The sequence below is a fragment of the Actinia tenebrosa genome, unplaced genomic scaffold, assembly GCF_029948245.1.
Source record: "Actinia tenebrosa isolate PJP-AT-01 unplaced genomic scaffold, QUT_ActTen_1.0 PGA_scaffold6__47_contigs__length_16458017, whole genome shotgun sequence".
Classification (NCBI taxonomy): Eukaryota; Metazoa; Cnidaria; class Anthozoa; order Actiniaria; family Actiniidae; genus Actinia; species Actinia tenebrosa.
The window spans coordinates 841050-858118 of NW_028292583.1; the positions used below are offsets into that span (position 1 = coordinate 841050).

General features: G+C 32.9%; 1 long non-coding RNA gene across 1 annotated transcript in view; it reads left to right on the forward strand.

Moving 5' to 3' along the window:
• Positions 1-10792, forward strand: part of LOC116304674 (uncharacterized) — a 30499-nt gene extending 19707 nt beyond the window's left edge. The window contains exon 4 of the long non-coding RNA XR_016121571.1: positions 10655-10792. This is a non-coding gene — a long non-coding RNA (uncharacterized LOC116304674). The remainder of the gene's footprint in view (positions 1-10654) is intronic.
• The last annotated feature ends 6277 nt before the right edge of the window (positions 10793-17069 follow it).

Here is a 17069-nt window from a genome sequence, read left to right on the forward strand (position 1 = left end):
CGGCAAGGCGGGGAACGCCAAGCTATTTGCGCAAATTAGACGATCTACTGGATCACGAACAAAAAAATCACAATGAGTAGAGTTGCGGGCCAAGTTCTAATGGACTTGGGAGGGGCATAGCTTCATCGATGATATCTTTCATTTATATACTTAATTTTTATATGGATATCATTATAATAGTACATATTTAAAGACATAATAGATATAAAGCGCATCGAGGCTCTCAGGATGCACTATATAAATACTCTTTTAAATACTCTATTATCATTATTATTATTATTACTATTATTATTATTATTGTTGTCGTTATTATTATTATTATTATTGTTATTATTATTATTATTATTATTATTGTTATTATTATTATTATTATTGTTATTATTATTATTATTATTATTGTTGTTGTTATTATTATTATTATTATTATTGTTATTATTATTATTATTATTGTTGTTGTTATTATTATTATTATTATTGTTATTATTATTATTATTATTATTATTATTATTGTTATTATTATTATTATTATTATTAATGATATAAACAACATAGACTTAGACATTCAGGTTGCTGAAAGCGCCATTTTATAAATTTAGATTTTTAGCTTATTAACGTAGATTTTTAGATAAAGATACATAGTTATATATTTAATATATATTTCAATTTTCCTTATTAGTCAGTTTTTCTTCTTATAATTCCTTCTTCTTTGTAAGTATTATATATTAACATATTCATATTTAAATAATGGACAAATTCTATTCGTTTTTTCAATCTTGAAAAAATGTATAAATATTTAAAAATTATTAATTATTGATTAGAGATTATTGTTATTATTAATTATTGATTATTATTATTATTGTTATTATTATTATTATTATTGTTATTATTATTATTATTATTATTGTTATTATTATTATTATTATTGTTATTATTATTATTATTATTGTTATTATTGTTATTATTACTATTATTGTTATTATTATTATTATTATTGTTATTATTATTATTATTATTATTGTTATTATTATCATTATTATTATTATTGTTATTATTGTTATTATTATTATTATTGTTATTATTATTATTATTATTGTTATTATTATTATTATTATTATTGTTATTGTTATTATTATTATTATTATTATTATTGTTGTTATTATTATTATTATCATTATTATTATTATTGTTATTATTATTATTATTATTATTATTGTTATTATTATTATTATTATCAGCAGTAAACACGTTTGAATGCTAATTAGGTAAGCTAGATAGGGCGTAATTTCGTAACCTACCAGCATGACAGGATTAATAATATATACAATCACTTAAAACCAATTATTAATGTTCTTAAGATGCAGTTTAAATACTTGGAATGTTTGAAATGTCCTTAAGATGTGATTAATTTGAATGTTCTTGCAATGTTCACTGTGCAGCTTAATACCGCTTTCTGCATTCTGAGTAATACATCTTTGTATCTTGCTCCAAAGATATTCTTCATCTCAGGCTCCATCTCTTTAGACCATCCTCCAAGAGCGTCCAAAATGAGGTTCACTTGCAAGATCGTGTATCCTGGGTGTTGTTTTGTGAGCTCAAGTCTAAGTGCTCCATACTTCTTCGTCTTCTCTTTGTCTTTCTTTTCTCGGTTGTTAACCCACGGACAGCTCATTTCCACCATGAGTACTTTCTTGTTATTGTGGTCGATGAAACGCGCGTCCACACGGTTAGATCGTACATACATGTGGTCAGCATATACAGGTACATCCCAGTATGCTTCAGCGTCAGTTGATTTGTAGAGTGGTTTGGGTTTGACATCAGAAAACCATGGGGGTGTACTATATTATTATAATAATAATAATAATTATTATTATTATTATTGGGAACTTTATTGATAAAATCTCATTAAATGTATCAACATCATTGCGGGCTTAGACTTTATAGTATTTACATTATTATAAAAGTAATAAATAAATTTTAAAAAAAAATTTTTTTTCAAACATCTATAAAATGGGTATGATACAAAACAGAAAACAAAAAATTAAAGCTGAAATATACTAAAAGTTATCAATTGAGTATATAGTACATGAAGCTAAGATCAACTTTGAGTTCTTCAAAACTAAAATGAGTCTCTCTTAGAACTACAAACACATAAAACGTTTAACAATTTCACATTTTTGTGAAATAATCCATTTATGAGAGCGTTCTATGGTTAGGCTAGCTACTTGCTGTCCAAATAACACGTTCAGTTCTTTACTTAGATTTTCGTAGTGAGCGCCTAAGAAGTCAAAAACTACAGTTACTTGTCTAACTTTATATCCTGGATATAAGTTCTTTATTCCTAGTTTCAGGTCCACGTACTTATTTTGCTTGTATTGGGTCTTTTCTGTGATTGTTCCTGGAGTGCATTCGGTTCCTTCTACCAAAATCCATTCCTTGTTTGTCTTGTCATGCACACTAATGTCAAGTTTGTTTGCTCCGTCTTTTGGGGCTTTCTCTATGTGCCATGGGATGTTCCATAGAATCTTGACATCGTCATTTTCTTGACTAGGCTGTGGTATAGATTGCTTGTACTATTATTGCGTGTACTATTATTATTACTTGTATTATTATTATTATTAATATTATTATTAGTGCAAACATCACAGAAAGAATCGAGGTAATAATGCACATGACGTCATAGCCGCCATCTTGGTTGATTTAAAAAAAAAGGATTGTCAATGAATTATTTTGTTATATCAGCCAACATAACTGCATTGTCTTTTGCTATTTCACTCCCTTGGGATTGATTAAAAACCAGAAATTGATAAACGGTTGCAGTCTTCAATATAAATTTATTAGCGACATGTTCAGTTACTGATCAATAATTTCAGTAGATTCTTAGTACTAATATATTAATATAAGAATAGTGCTTGATTAAGATATTTCTGTTTTCCACCTATTCTTTCTTCGAGAGTCCAGTAACTAAATTCAATTTCATTCTTTTTTCCATTTGACATTATAAAATACCTGTTATGAATCTCGCGTTCTGATTGGTTTGGAACACGTGCTTTATGATAGAACACACCACGCGCGCGCACTTTCCACTTTTTCATTCGTATCCAAAAATAACTGTTACTCTAATTTTTATTTTATAAAAGACATTAAAAAACATTTTATATACTTCACATCTTTGGGCCACGTTTAATATCATTCTTGTATTGTACTAGTTTGGTACTAAAATCTTTATTGTAAACAGGAAGTGTTTGGACATGCAAATATGACAGTTCTTGGTTTGATATAGGAGTCCAGTTGAATCGACCTAAAGATATCGATCTCTCTCGATTGATTCCTCCCTCGGCAAAACGCTTTGAATTAAAATTCCAATTTGATTACAAGGGATTGTTAGAGGGTTCGATCTTTGAGTTAGTCGTGCCCTGACTTAGATCAGCCCAGAGGTTGTTTCAGGGTTAGATCTGTGAAATTCTTCAAATTCTCGAATCACCCACGTCATCGGATCATGCAGTAAACGTCCTACACGTTGTACATACAAGCCTTATAATCCCGACCACATCAATTCCCGACCTTGATTAAAATACTCCGTCTTATCTTTCATCGAAGTTTTCTATGAAATTTTCGCAAATTCTGACGGAACATTTGAATTGAATGAAAATGCGGTAGCCACGAAGGGGGAGGAGTGGGAAGGAGGCAAAGGGACTAAGTATCTCCTTTTAGGCAACAAAGTGGCGGATTCAAGGATTTTATATAGACTGCGATCGAGCGGTCCCACTTCTCCCTCCGAACTCCGCGCGTGTCCACAGAGTCTGGAGGAAAAAGTGGAACCGCTTTCAGTCTAGATTTTATGAGGTAATTTCAAATTTATTTCGTAAAAAACAAACAAACAAAAAAAAAACACACACACACATAAAATGTAATGGCGGTATTTATATTTTCGCAAAAACAAAAGTTAAAACCTTTTTCGGATCGGCGTTTTGAAAACGGAAACACAATAGCGGATATTTAAATTTGCCCCCACCCTCCCTTCGAAAGATCCTGGCTACGACCATACAAACTATATTAAACACATCCCCTTAGGGGCTTTCCAGTGTCAAATACAATACAATAAATAGATTATGAATACAGAAAAAAGAAATCAGAAAAACTATTTACGATAGAAGATTGTTTCATTGACCATTTTCGGGCAAAAAGCATGGACTATAACCAGTGGTTTTGATGGATTTTGGGTCATTTTCACACCTTTGATAAAGTATGCATTATTTATGAAGGATGCTAAATAGCTCATTTTTGACCATTTTCGGGCAAAATGCATGGACTATAGCCAATAGTTTTGATGGATTTTGGGTCATTTTCACACCTTTTCATAAAGTATGCATTATTTATGAAGGATGCAAAATAGCTCTTTTTTGACAATTTCCGGGCAAAAAGCATGGACTATAGCCAATAGTTTTGATGGATTTTGGGTCATTTTCACACCTTTTCATAAAGTATGCATTATTTATGAAGGATGCAAAATAGCTCATTTTTGACTATTTTCGGTAGAAAAGCATGGACTATAGCCAATAGTTTTGATGGATTTTGGGTCATTTTCACACCTTTTGATAAATTATGCATTATTTATGAAGGATGCAAAATAGCTCATTTTTGACTATTTTCGGTAGAAAAGCATGGACTATAGCCCATAGTTTTAATGGATTTTGGGTCATTTTCACACCTTTTGATAAAGTATGCATTATTTATGAAGGATGCAAAATAGCTCATATACGACCATTTTGGGGCAAAAAGCATGGACTATAGCCCATGGTTCTGATGTATCTTGGGCCATTTTTACACCTTTTGATAAAATATGCATTATTTATGAGGGATGCAAAATAGCTCATTTTTGACCATTTTGGGGCAAAATACATGGACTATAGCCCATAGTTTTGATGGATTTTGGGTCATTTTCACACCTTTTGATAAATTATGCATTATTTATGAAGGATGCAAAATAGCTCATTTTTGAACATTTTGGGGCAAAAAGCATGGACTATAGCCCATGGTTTTGAAGGATTTTGGGTCATTTTCACACGTTTTGATAAAGTATGCATTATTTATGAAGGATGCAAAATAGCTCTTTTTTGAATATTTCCGGGCAAAAAGCATGGACTATAGCCCATGGTTTTGATGCATTTTGGTCCATTTTTACACATTTTGATAAAGTATGCATTATTTATGAAGGATGCAAAATGGGTCATTTTTGACCATTTCCGGGCAAAAGCATGGACTATAGCCCATGGTTTTGATGGATTTTGAGTCATTTTCACACATTTTGATAAATTATGCATTATTTATGAAGGATGCAAAAAAGCTCATTTTTGAACATTTTCGGGCAAAAAGCATGGACTATAGCCCATGGTTTTGAAGGATTTTGGGTCATTTTCACACGTTTTGATAAAGTATGCATTATTTAGAAACATGCAAATAAAGTCATTTATGACCACTTTCTGGCAAAAAGCATGGACTATAGCCCATGGTTTTGATGGATTTTGAGTCATTTTCACACCTTTTGATAAAGTATGCATTATTTATGACGTAAGGAAAATAGGTCATTTATGACCATTTTCGGGCAAAATGCATGGACTATAGCCAATAGTTTTGATGGATTTTGGGTCATTTTCACACCTTTTGATAAAGTATGCATTATTTATGAAGGATGCCAAATAGCTCATTTTTGACCATTTTCGGGCGAAATGCATGGACTATAGCCCATGGTTTTGATGGATTTTGGGTCATTTTCACACCTTTTCATAAAGTATGCATTATTTATGAAGGATGCAAAATAGCTCATTTTTGACTATTTTCGGTAGAAAGGCATGGACTATAGCTCATAGTTTTGATGGATTTTGGGTCATTTTCACACCTTTTGATAAATTATGCATTATTTATGAGGGATGCAAAATAGCTCATTTTTGACCATTTTGGGGCAAAATGCATGGACTATAGCCCATAGTTTTGATGGATTTTGGGTCATTTTCACACCTTTTGATAAATTATGCATTTTTTATAAACATGCAAATAAAGTCATTTTTGGCCATTTTCGGGCAAAAAGCATGGACTATAGTCCATGGTTTTGATGGATTTTGGGTCATTTTCACACCTTTTGATAAAATATGCACTATTTATGAATATGCAAATAAAGTCATTTATGACCATTTTCGGCCAAAAAGCATGGACTATAGCCCATGGTATTGATGGACTTTCGGTCATTTTAACACGTTTTGATAAAGTATGCATTATTTAGAAACATGCAAATAAAGTCATTTATGACCATTTTCTGGCAGAAAGCATGGACTATAGCCTGTGGTTTTGATGGATTTTGAGTCATTTTCACACCTTTTCATAAAGTGTGCATTATTTATGAAGGATGCAAAATAGCTCATTTTTGACCATTTTGGGGCAAAATGCATGGACTATAGCCCATAGTTTTGATGGATTTTGGGTCATTTTCACACCTTTTGATAAATTATGCATTTTTTATAAACATGCAAATAAAGTCATTTTTGGCCATTTTCGGGCAAAAAGCATGGACTATAGTCCATGGTTTTGATGGATTTTGGGTCATTTTCACACCTTTTGATAAAATATACACTATTTATGAATATGCAAATAAAGTCATTTATGACCATTTTCGGGCAAAAAGCATGGACTATAGCCCATGGTATTGATGGACTTTCGGTCATTTTAACACGTTTTGATAAAGTATGCATTATTTAGAAACATGCAAATAAAGTCATTTATGACCATTTTCTGGCAGAAAGCATGGACTATAGCCTATGGTTTTGATGGATTTTGAGTCATTTTCACACCTTTTCATAAAGTGTGCATTATTTATGAAGGATGCAAAATAGCTCATTTTTGACCATTTTCGGGCAAAATGCATGGACTATAGCCGATAGTTTTGATGGATTTTGGGTCATTTTCACACCTTTTCATAAAGTATGCATTATTTATAAACATGCAAATAACGTCATTTATGACCATTTTCGGGCAAAAAGCATGGACTATAGCTCATGGTTTTGTTGGATTTTGGTCCATTTTCACACCTTTTGATAAAAGATGCATTATTTATGAAGGATGCAAAATAGGTCATTTTTGACCATTTTGGGGCAAAATGCATGGACTATAGACCATGGTTTTGAAGGATTTTGGCCCATTTTTACACCTTTTGATAAAATATGCATTATTTATGAAGGATGCAAAATAGGTCATTTTTGACCATTTTCGGTTAAAAAGCATGGACTATAGCCTATGGTTTTGATGGATTTTGGGTCATTTTCAAACCTTTTCATAAAATATGTATTATTTATGAAGGATGCAAAATAGCTCATTTATGACCATTTTCGGGCAAAAAGCATGGACTATAGCCAATAGTTTTGATGGATTTTGGGTCATTTTCACACCTTTTGATAAAGTATGCACTATTTATGAAGGATGCAAAATAGCTCTTTTTTGACAATTTTCGGGCAAAAAGCATGGACTATAGCCCATGGTTTTGATGGATTTTGGTCCATTTTCACACATTTTGATAAAGTATGCATTATTTATGAAGGATGCAAAATGGGTCATTTTTGACCATTTCTGGGCAAAAGCATGGAATATAGCCCATGGTTTTGATGGATTTTGAGTCATTTTCACACATTTTGATAAATTATGCATTATTTATGAAGGATGCAAAATAGCTCATTTTTGAACATTTTCGGGCAAAAAGCATGGACTATAGCCCATGGTTTTGAAGGATTTTGGGTCATTTTCACACGTTTTGATAAAGTATGCATTATTTAGAAACATGCAAATAAAGTCATTTATGACCACTTTCTGGCAAAAAGCATGGACTATAGCCCATGGTTTTGATGGATTTTGAGTCATTTTCACACCTTTTGATAAAGTATGCATTATTTATGACGTAAGGAAAATAGGTCATTTATGACCATTTTCGGGCAAAATGCATGGACTATAGCCAATAGTTTTGATGGATTTTGGGTCATTTTCACACCTTTTCATAAAGTATGCATTATTTATGAAGGATGCCAAATAGCTCATTTTTGACCATTTTCGGGCGAAATGCATGGACTATAGCCAATAGTTTTGATGGATTTTGGGTCATTTTCACACCTTTTCATAAAGTATGCATTATTTATGAAGGATGCAAAATAGCTCATTTTTGACTATTTTCGGTAGAAAGGCATGGACTATAGCTCATAGTTTTGATGGATTTTGGGTCATTTTCACACCTTTTGATAAATTATGCATTATTTATGAGGGATGCAAAATAGCTCATTTTTGACCATTTTGGGGCAAAATGCATGGACTATAGCCCATAGTTTTGATGGATTTTGGGTCATTTTCACACCTTTTGATAAATTATGCATTTTTTATAAACATGCAAATAAAGTCATTTTTGGCCATTTTCGGGCAAAAAGCATGGACTATAGTCCATGGTTTTGATGGATTTTGGGTCATTTTCACACCTTTTGATAAAATATGCACTATTTATGAATATGCAAATAAAGTCATTTATGACCATTTTCGGGCAAAAAGCATGGACTATAGCCACAAGCGTGTGGGAAGGAAAAACTCACCATGGATCACAACGGAGCTAATACAGAAAATGCGGTCACGTGACCAATTGAAAAGGAAAGCAATTTCCACTGACAGTGATTTATTTTGGAAAAAATACAAAGAATCGAGAAACAGGATTAATAACGAAATTAGATTAGCGAAGAAAAAATACTTTACGGAAAATTTAGCACTAAATAAATCTGATCCTCGGAAAACATGGCACCTCCTTAATGATCTAAGTGCTCGAAAGGCTAGCAAATTTTCCGGCGTTTCCGAAATTAAAGTTGCCAATAAATCAGTAACCTCACCAAGTGAGATGGCCGAGATTTTCAATGAACATTTCACAAGTATAGGCCAGACTCTAGCCAATAAATTACCTCCATCTGACATTAAATTTGAATCATTTCTGAAACCTACAACTGGTAAAACTTTCGCTATCCAACCTCCAAGTGAGCAAACTGTTTGCGACTTGTTAGGAAGTATAAAGGAAAAGAAAGCTGCAGGCTTAGATAACATACCCAACAAATTGCTAAAAATGTCCGCCTCTATAGTGGGACCATCTCTCACTGTGATTTTTCGACAATCTATTAAAATGGGCATTTTTCCTAGGGAGTGGAAAATAGCGAAAGTAACGCCTATATTTAAAAAAGGGGAGAAAACTGACCTAAACAATTATCGCCCAATCTCGGTCACTCCCACTGCTTCAAAGATATTTGAGAAGATCGTTTATGATCAACTATACGATTATTTGAATGAAAACCAGTTATTGACGGAATGCCAGTCAGGCTTTCGCTCCCTGCACAGCACTGTCACCGCGTTGCTCGAAGCAACGAACGAATGGTCAGTTAATATAGACAAGGGACTACTTAACGGAGTAATCTTCATAGACCTCCAAAAAGCCTTCGACACCATAGATCATGAAATTCTTTTGTCCAAACTATCGAATTATGGTGTAGATGAAGGCTCACTCAAGTGGTTCCGTTCTTATTTACTGACGAGGTCTCAGCTGTGCAGTGTTGACGGAAGTCTGTCTGAGCCTTGTACTGTGAGCTGCGGTGTACCACAAGGCAGTAATTTAGGCCCACTTTTATTTCTCCTGTATATTAATGACTTACCAAATTGTTTGGCGCAAGCCATAACAAGAATGTTTGCTGATGATACCAGCATCAGCGTTCATGGTAAAAATGTAGGAGACTTGGAACCAAGCATCAACACTGAACTCACTAATATACATCAGTGGTTGTTAGCAAATAAGCTAAGCTTGAATGTAGCGAAAACGGAATTTATGATTATTGGGTCCCGCCAAAAGTTCACAGCGCAATGCGATTCCACTATTAATATTGCGATTAATGGAGCTAGCGTTAAACAAGTTGATCACACCAAATCTTTGGGTGTCACTATCGATAAAAACCTTAATTGGTCAGAACATGTTAACAACATTTCGAAGAAAATCTCTTCAAGTATAGGGGCTCTAAAACGTGTTCGCCCATTTATTTCGACCGATAGTGCCATCCAAATCTACGAAGCCTTAATTCTACCCAAACTGGACTATTGTAGTGCAGTTTGGGATGGATTAAGCGATAAACTATGTGTTCAACTACAAAAGCGTCAAAATCGAGCGGCTAGAGTTATCACAAGATCTAACTATGACATAAGATCTAGCCATCTCCTTGACCAATTAAACTGGGATACACTTGCAGTTCGTCGTAAAAAACAAAAAGCCCTACTAATGTTTAAGACGATGCAGGGACGTACACCAGTTTACTTACAAAACCTTTTCTCCGACTACCATACTAAATACAACCTTCGAAATCATGATCATAAACTGTCAATACCTAAGCCACACACTGAATATCTAAAACGATCATTCAGCTATAGTGGGGCAAAATTGTGGAATGACCTACCGTTAAATATAAAAGAGGTCAAGTCAGTACGAAAATTTAAAACGGAAATTGATAGTTTGTACAGTAAGAAAAGTTGTAACTAAGGGCTCCACGGCAAACATGTAAAATAGTAACTAGCTTTTTAATCGTAAATCTTTACTTTTAAATATTTTTAGGCAATCGACTGATGTTTTTACCGTGGCAAAATAAAGAAGCTTCCTTCCCATGGTATTGATGGCTTTTCGGTCATTTTCACACGTTTTGATAAAGTATGCATTATTTAGAAACATGCAAATAAAGTCATTTATGACCATTTTCTGGCAAAAAGCATGGACTATAGCCTATGGTTTTGATGGATTTTGAGTCATTTTCACACATTTTGATAAATTATGCATTATTTATGAAGGATGCAAAATAGCTCATTTTTGACCATTTTCGGGCAAAATGCATGGACTATAGCCGATAGTTTTGATGGATTTTGTGTCATTTTCACACCTTTTCATAAAGTATGCATTATTTAGAAACATGCAAATAAAGTCATTTATGACCACTTTCTGGCAAAAAGCATGGACTATAGCCCATGGTTTTGATGGATTTTTAGTCATTTTCACACCTTTTCATAAAGTATGCATTATTTATGAGGGATGCAAAATAGCTCCTTTTTGACCATTTTGGGGCAAAATGCATGGACTATAGCCCATAGTTTTGATGGATTTTGGGTCATTTTGATACCTTTTGATAAATTATGCATTTTTTATAAACATGCAAATAAAGTCATTTTTGGCCATTTTCGGGCAAAAAGCATGGACTATAGTCCATGGTTTTGATGGATTTTGGGTCATTTTCACACCTTTTGATAAAATATGCACTATTTATGAATATGCAAATAAAGTCATTTATGACCATTTTCGGGCAAAAAGCATGGACTATAGCCCATGGTATTGATGGATTTTCGGTCATTTTCACATGTTTTGATAAAGTATGCATTATTTAGAAACATGCAAATAAAGTCATTTATGACCACTTTCTGGCAAAAAGCATGGACTATAGCCCATGGTTTTGATGGATTTTTAGTCATTTTCACACCTTTTCATAAAGTATGCATTATTTATGAAGGATGCAAAATAGCTCATTTTTGACCATTTTCGGGCAAAAAGCATGGACTATAGGCCATGGTTTGTTGGATTTTGGTCCATTTTCACACCTTTTGATAAAAGATGCACTATTTATGAATATGCAAATAAAGTCATTTATGACCATTTTCGGGCAAAAAGCATGGACTATAGCCCATGGTATTGATGGATTTTCGGTCATTTTCACACGTTTTGATAAAGTATGCATTATTTAGAAACATGCAAATAAAGTCATTTATGACCATTTTCTGGCAAAAAGCATGGACTATAGCCAATGGTTTTGATGGATTTTGAGTCATTTTCACACATTTTGATAAATTATGCATTATTTATGAAGGATGCAAAATAGCTCATTTTTGAACATTTTCGGGCAAAAAGCATGGACTATAGCCCATGGTTTTGAAGGATTTTGGGTCATTTTCACACGTTTTGATAAAGTATGCATTATTTAGAAATATGCAAATAAAGTCATTTATGACCACTTTCTGGCAAAAAGCATGGACTATAGCCCATGGTTTTGATGGATTTTTAGTCATTTTCACACCTTTTCATAAAGTATGCATTATTTATGAGGGATGCAAAATAGCTCCTTTTTGACCATTTTGGGGCAAAATGCATGGACTATAGCCCATAGTTTTGATGGATTTTGGGTCATTTTGATACCTTTTGATAAAGTATGCATTTTTTATAAACATGCAAATAAAGTCATTTTTGACTATTTTCGGTAGAAAAGCATGGACTATAGCCCATGGTTTTGATGGATTTTGGGTCATTTTCAAACCTTTTGATAAAATATGTATTATTTATGAAGGATGCCAAATAGCTCATTTTTGACCATTTTCGGGCGAAATGCATGGACTATAGCCAATAGTTTTGATGGATTTTGGGTCATTTTCACACATTTTGATAAATTATGCATTATTTATGAAGGATGCAAAATAGCTCATTTTTGAACATTTTCGGGCAAAAAGCATGGACTATAGCCCATGGTTTTGAAGGATTTTGGGTCATTTTCACACGTTTTGATAAAGTATGCATTATTTAGAAACATGCAAATAAAGTCATTTATGACCACTTTCTGGCAAAAAGCATGGACTATAGCCCATGGTTTTGATGGATTTTTAGTCATTTTCACACCTTTTCATAAAGTATGCATTATTTATGAGGGATGCAAAATAGCTCCTTTTTGACCATTTTGGGGCAAAATGCATGGACTATAGCCCATAGTTTTGATGGATTTTGGGTCATTTTGATACCTTTTGATAAATTATGCATTTTTTATAAACATGCAAATAAAGTCATTTTTGGCCATTTTCGGGCAAAAAGCATGGACTATAGTCCATGGTTTTGATGGATTTTGGGTCATTTTCACACCTTTTGATAAAATATGCACTATTTATGAATATGCAAATAAAGTCATTTATGACCATTTTCGGGCAAAAAGCATGGACTATAGCCCATGGTATTGATGGATTTTCGGTCATTTTCACATGTTTTGATAAAGTATGCATTATTTAGAAACATGCAAATAAAGTCATTTATGACCACTTTCTGGCAAAAAGCATGGACTATAGCCCATGGTTTTGATGGATTTTTAGTCATTTTCACACCTTTTCATAAAGTATGCATTATTTATGAAGGATGCAAAATAGCTCATTTTTGACCATTTTCGGGCAAAAAGCATGGACTATAGGCCATGGTTTGTTGGATTTTGGTCCATTTTCACACCTTTTGATAAAAGATGCAATATTTATGAATATGCAAATAAAGTCATTTATGACCATTTTCGGGCAAAAAGCATGGACTATAGCCCATGGTATTGATGGATTTTCGGTCATTTTCACACGTTTTGATAAAGTATGCATTATTTAGAAACATGCAAATAAAGTCATTTATGACCATTTTCTGGCAAAAAGCATGGACTATAGCCTATGGTTTTGATGGATTTTGAGTCATTTTCACACATTTTGATAAATTATGCATTATTTATGAAGGATGCAAAATAGCTCATTTTTGAACATTTTCGGGCAAAAAGCATGGACTATAGCCCATGGTTTTGAAGGATTTTGGGTCATTTTCACACGTTTTGATAAAGTATGCATTATTTAGAAATATGCAAATAAAGTCATTTATGACCACTTTCTGGCAAAAAGCATGGACTATAGCCCATGGTTTTGATGGATTTTTAGTCATTTTCACACCTTTTCATAAAGTATGCATTATTTATGAGGGATGCAAAATAGCTCCTTTTTGACCATTTTGGGGCAAAATGCATGGACTATAGCCCATAGTTTTGATGGATTTTGGGTCATTTTGATACCTTTTGATAAAGTATGCATTTTTTATAAACATGCAAATAAAGTCATTTTTGGCCATTTTCGGGCAAAAAGCATGGACTATAGTCCATGGTTTTGATGGACTTTGGGTCATTTTCACACCTTTTGATAAAATATGCACTATTTATGAATATGCAAATAAAGTCATTTATGACCATTTTCGGGCAAAAAGCATGGACTATAGCCCATGGTATTGATGGATTTTCGGTCATTTTCACATGTTTTGATAAAGTATGCATTATTTAGAAACATGCAAATCAAGTCATTTATCACCACTTTCTGGCAAAAAGCATGGACTATAGCCTATGGTTTTGATGGATTTTTAGTCATTTTCACACCTTTTCATAAAGTATGCATTATTTATGAAGGATGCAAAATAGCTCATTTTTGACCATTTTCGGGCCAAAAGCATGGGCTATAGGCCATGGTTTTGTTGGATTTTGGTCCATTTTCACACCTTTTGATAAAAGATGCACTATTTATGAATATGCAAATAAAGTCATTTATGACCATTTTCGGGCAAAAAGCATGGACTATAGCCCATGGTATTGATGGATTTTCGGTCATTTTCACACGTTTTGATAAAGTATGCATTATTTAGAAACATGCAAATAAAGTCATTTATGACCATTTTCTGGCAAAAAGCATGGACTATAGGCTATGGTTTTGATGGATTTTGGGTCATTTTCACACCTTTTGATAAAATATGCATTATTTATGAAGGATGCAAAATAGCTCATTTACGACCACTTTGGGGCAAAAAGCATGGACTATAGCCCATGGTTTTGATGTATTTTGGGCCATTTTAAAACCTTTTGATAAAATATGCATTATTTATGAGGGAGGCAAAATAGCTCATTTACGACCATTTTGGGGCAAAATGCATGGACTATAGCCCATAGTTTTGATGGATTTTGGGTCATTTTCACACCTTTTGATAAATTTAACATTTTTTATAAACATGCAAATAAAGTCATTTTTGACCATTTTCGGGCAAAAAGCATGGACTATAGCCCATGGTATTGATGGATTTTGGGTCATTTTCACACCTTTTGATAAATTATGCATTTTTTATAAACATGCAAATAAAGTCATTTATGACCATTTTCGGGCAAAAAGCATGGACTATAGCCCATGGTATTGATGGATTTTGGGTCATTTTCACACCTTTTGATAAAATATGCACTATTTATGAATATGCAAATAAAGTCATTTATGACCATTTTCTGGCAAAAAGCATGGACTATAGCCTATGGTTTTGATGGATTTTGAGTCATTTTCACACCTTTTCATAAAGTGTGCATTATTTATGAAGGATGCAAAATAGCTCATTTTTGACCATTTTCGGGCAAAATGCATGGACAATAGCCAATACTTTTGATGGATTTTGGGTCATTTTCACACCTTTTCATAAAGTATGCATTATTTATGAACATGCAAATAACGTCATTTATGACCATTTTCGGGCAAAAAGCATGGACTATAGCCCATGGTATTGTTGGATTTTGGTCCATTTTCACACCTTTTGATAAAAGATGCATTATTTATGAAGGATGCAAAATAGGTCATTTTTGACCATTTTCGGGCAAAATGCATGGACTATAGACCATGGTTTTGAAGGATTTTGGCCCATTTTTACACCTTTTGATAAAATATGCATTATTTATAAAGGATGCCAAATAGGTCACTTTTGACCATTTTCGGTCAAAAAGCATGGACTAAAGTCCATGGTTTTGATGGATTTTGGCCCATTTTTACACCTTTTGATAAAATATACATTATTTATGCATGCAAAATAGCTCATTTTTGACCATTTTCGGGCAAAATGCATGGACTATAGCCAATAGTTTTGATGGATTTTGGGTCATTTTCACACCTTTTCATAAAGTATGCATTATTTATGAAGGATGCAAAATAGCTCATTTTTGACTATTTTCGGTAGAAAAGCATGGACTATAGCCCATAGTTTTGATGGATTTTGGGTCATTTTCACACCTTTTGATAAATTATGCATTTTTTATAAACATGAAAATAAAGTCATTTTTGGCCATTTTCGGGCAAAAAGCATGGACTACAGTCCATGGTTTTGATGGATTTTGGGTCATTTTCACACCTTTTGATAAAATATGCACTATTTATGAATATGCTAATAAAGTCATTTATGACCATTTTCGGGCAAAAAGCATGGACTATAGCCTATGGTTTTGATGGATTTTCGGTCATTTTCACACGTTTTGATAAAGTATGCATTATTTAGAAACATGCAAATAAAGTCATTTATGACCATTTTCTGGCAAAAAGCATGGACTATAGCCCATGGTTTTGATGGATTTTGAGTCATTTTCACACCTTTTTATAAAGTGTGCATTATTTATGAAGGATGCAAAATAGCTCATTTATAACCATTTTCGGGCAAAATGCATGGACTATAGCCAATAGTTTTGATGGATTTTGGGTCATTTTCACACCTTTTGATAAAGTATGCATTATTTATGAAGGATGCCAAATAGCTCATTTTTGACCATTTTTGGGCAAAATGCATGGACTATAGCCAATAGTTTTGATGGATTTTGGGTCATTTTCACACCTTTTCATAAAGTATGCATTATTTATGAAGGATGCCAAATAGCTCATTTTTGACTATTTTCGGTAGAAAAGCATGGACTATAGCCCATAGTTTTGATGGATTTTGGGTCATTTTCACACCTTTTGATAAAATATGTATTATTTATGAAGGATGCAAAATAGCTCATTTATGACCATTTTCGGGCAAAAAGCATGGACTATAGACCATGGTTTTGAAGGATTTTGGGTCATTTTCACACCTTTTGATAAAATATGCATTATTTATGAAGGATGCAAAATAGCTCATTTACGACCATTTTGGGGCAAAAAGCATGGACTATAGCCCATGGTTTTGATGTATTTTTGGCCATTTTTACACCTTTTGATAAAATATGCATTATTTATGAAGGATGCAAAATAGCTCATTTTTGACCATTTTCGGGCAAAATGCATGGACTATAGCCCATAGTTTTGATGGATTTTGGGTCATTTTCAAACCTTTTGATAAATTATGCATTTTTTATAAACATGCAAATAAAGTCATTTTTGGCCATTTT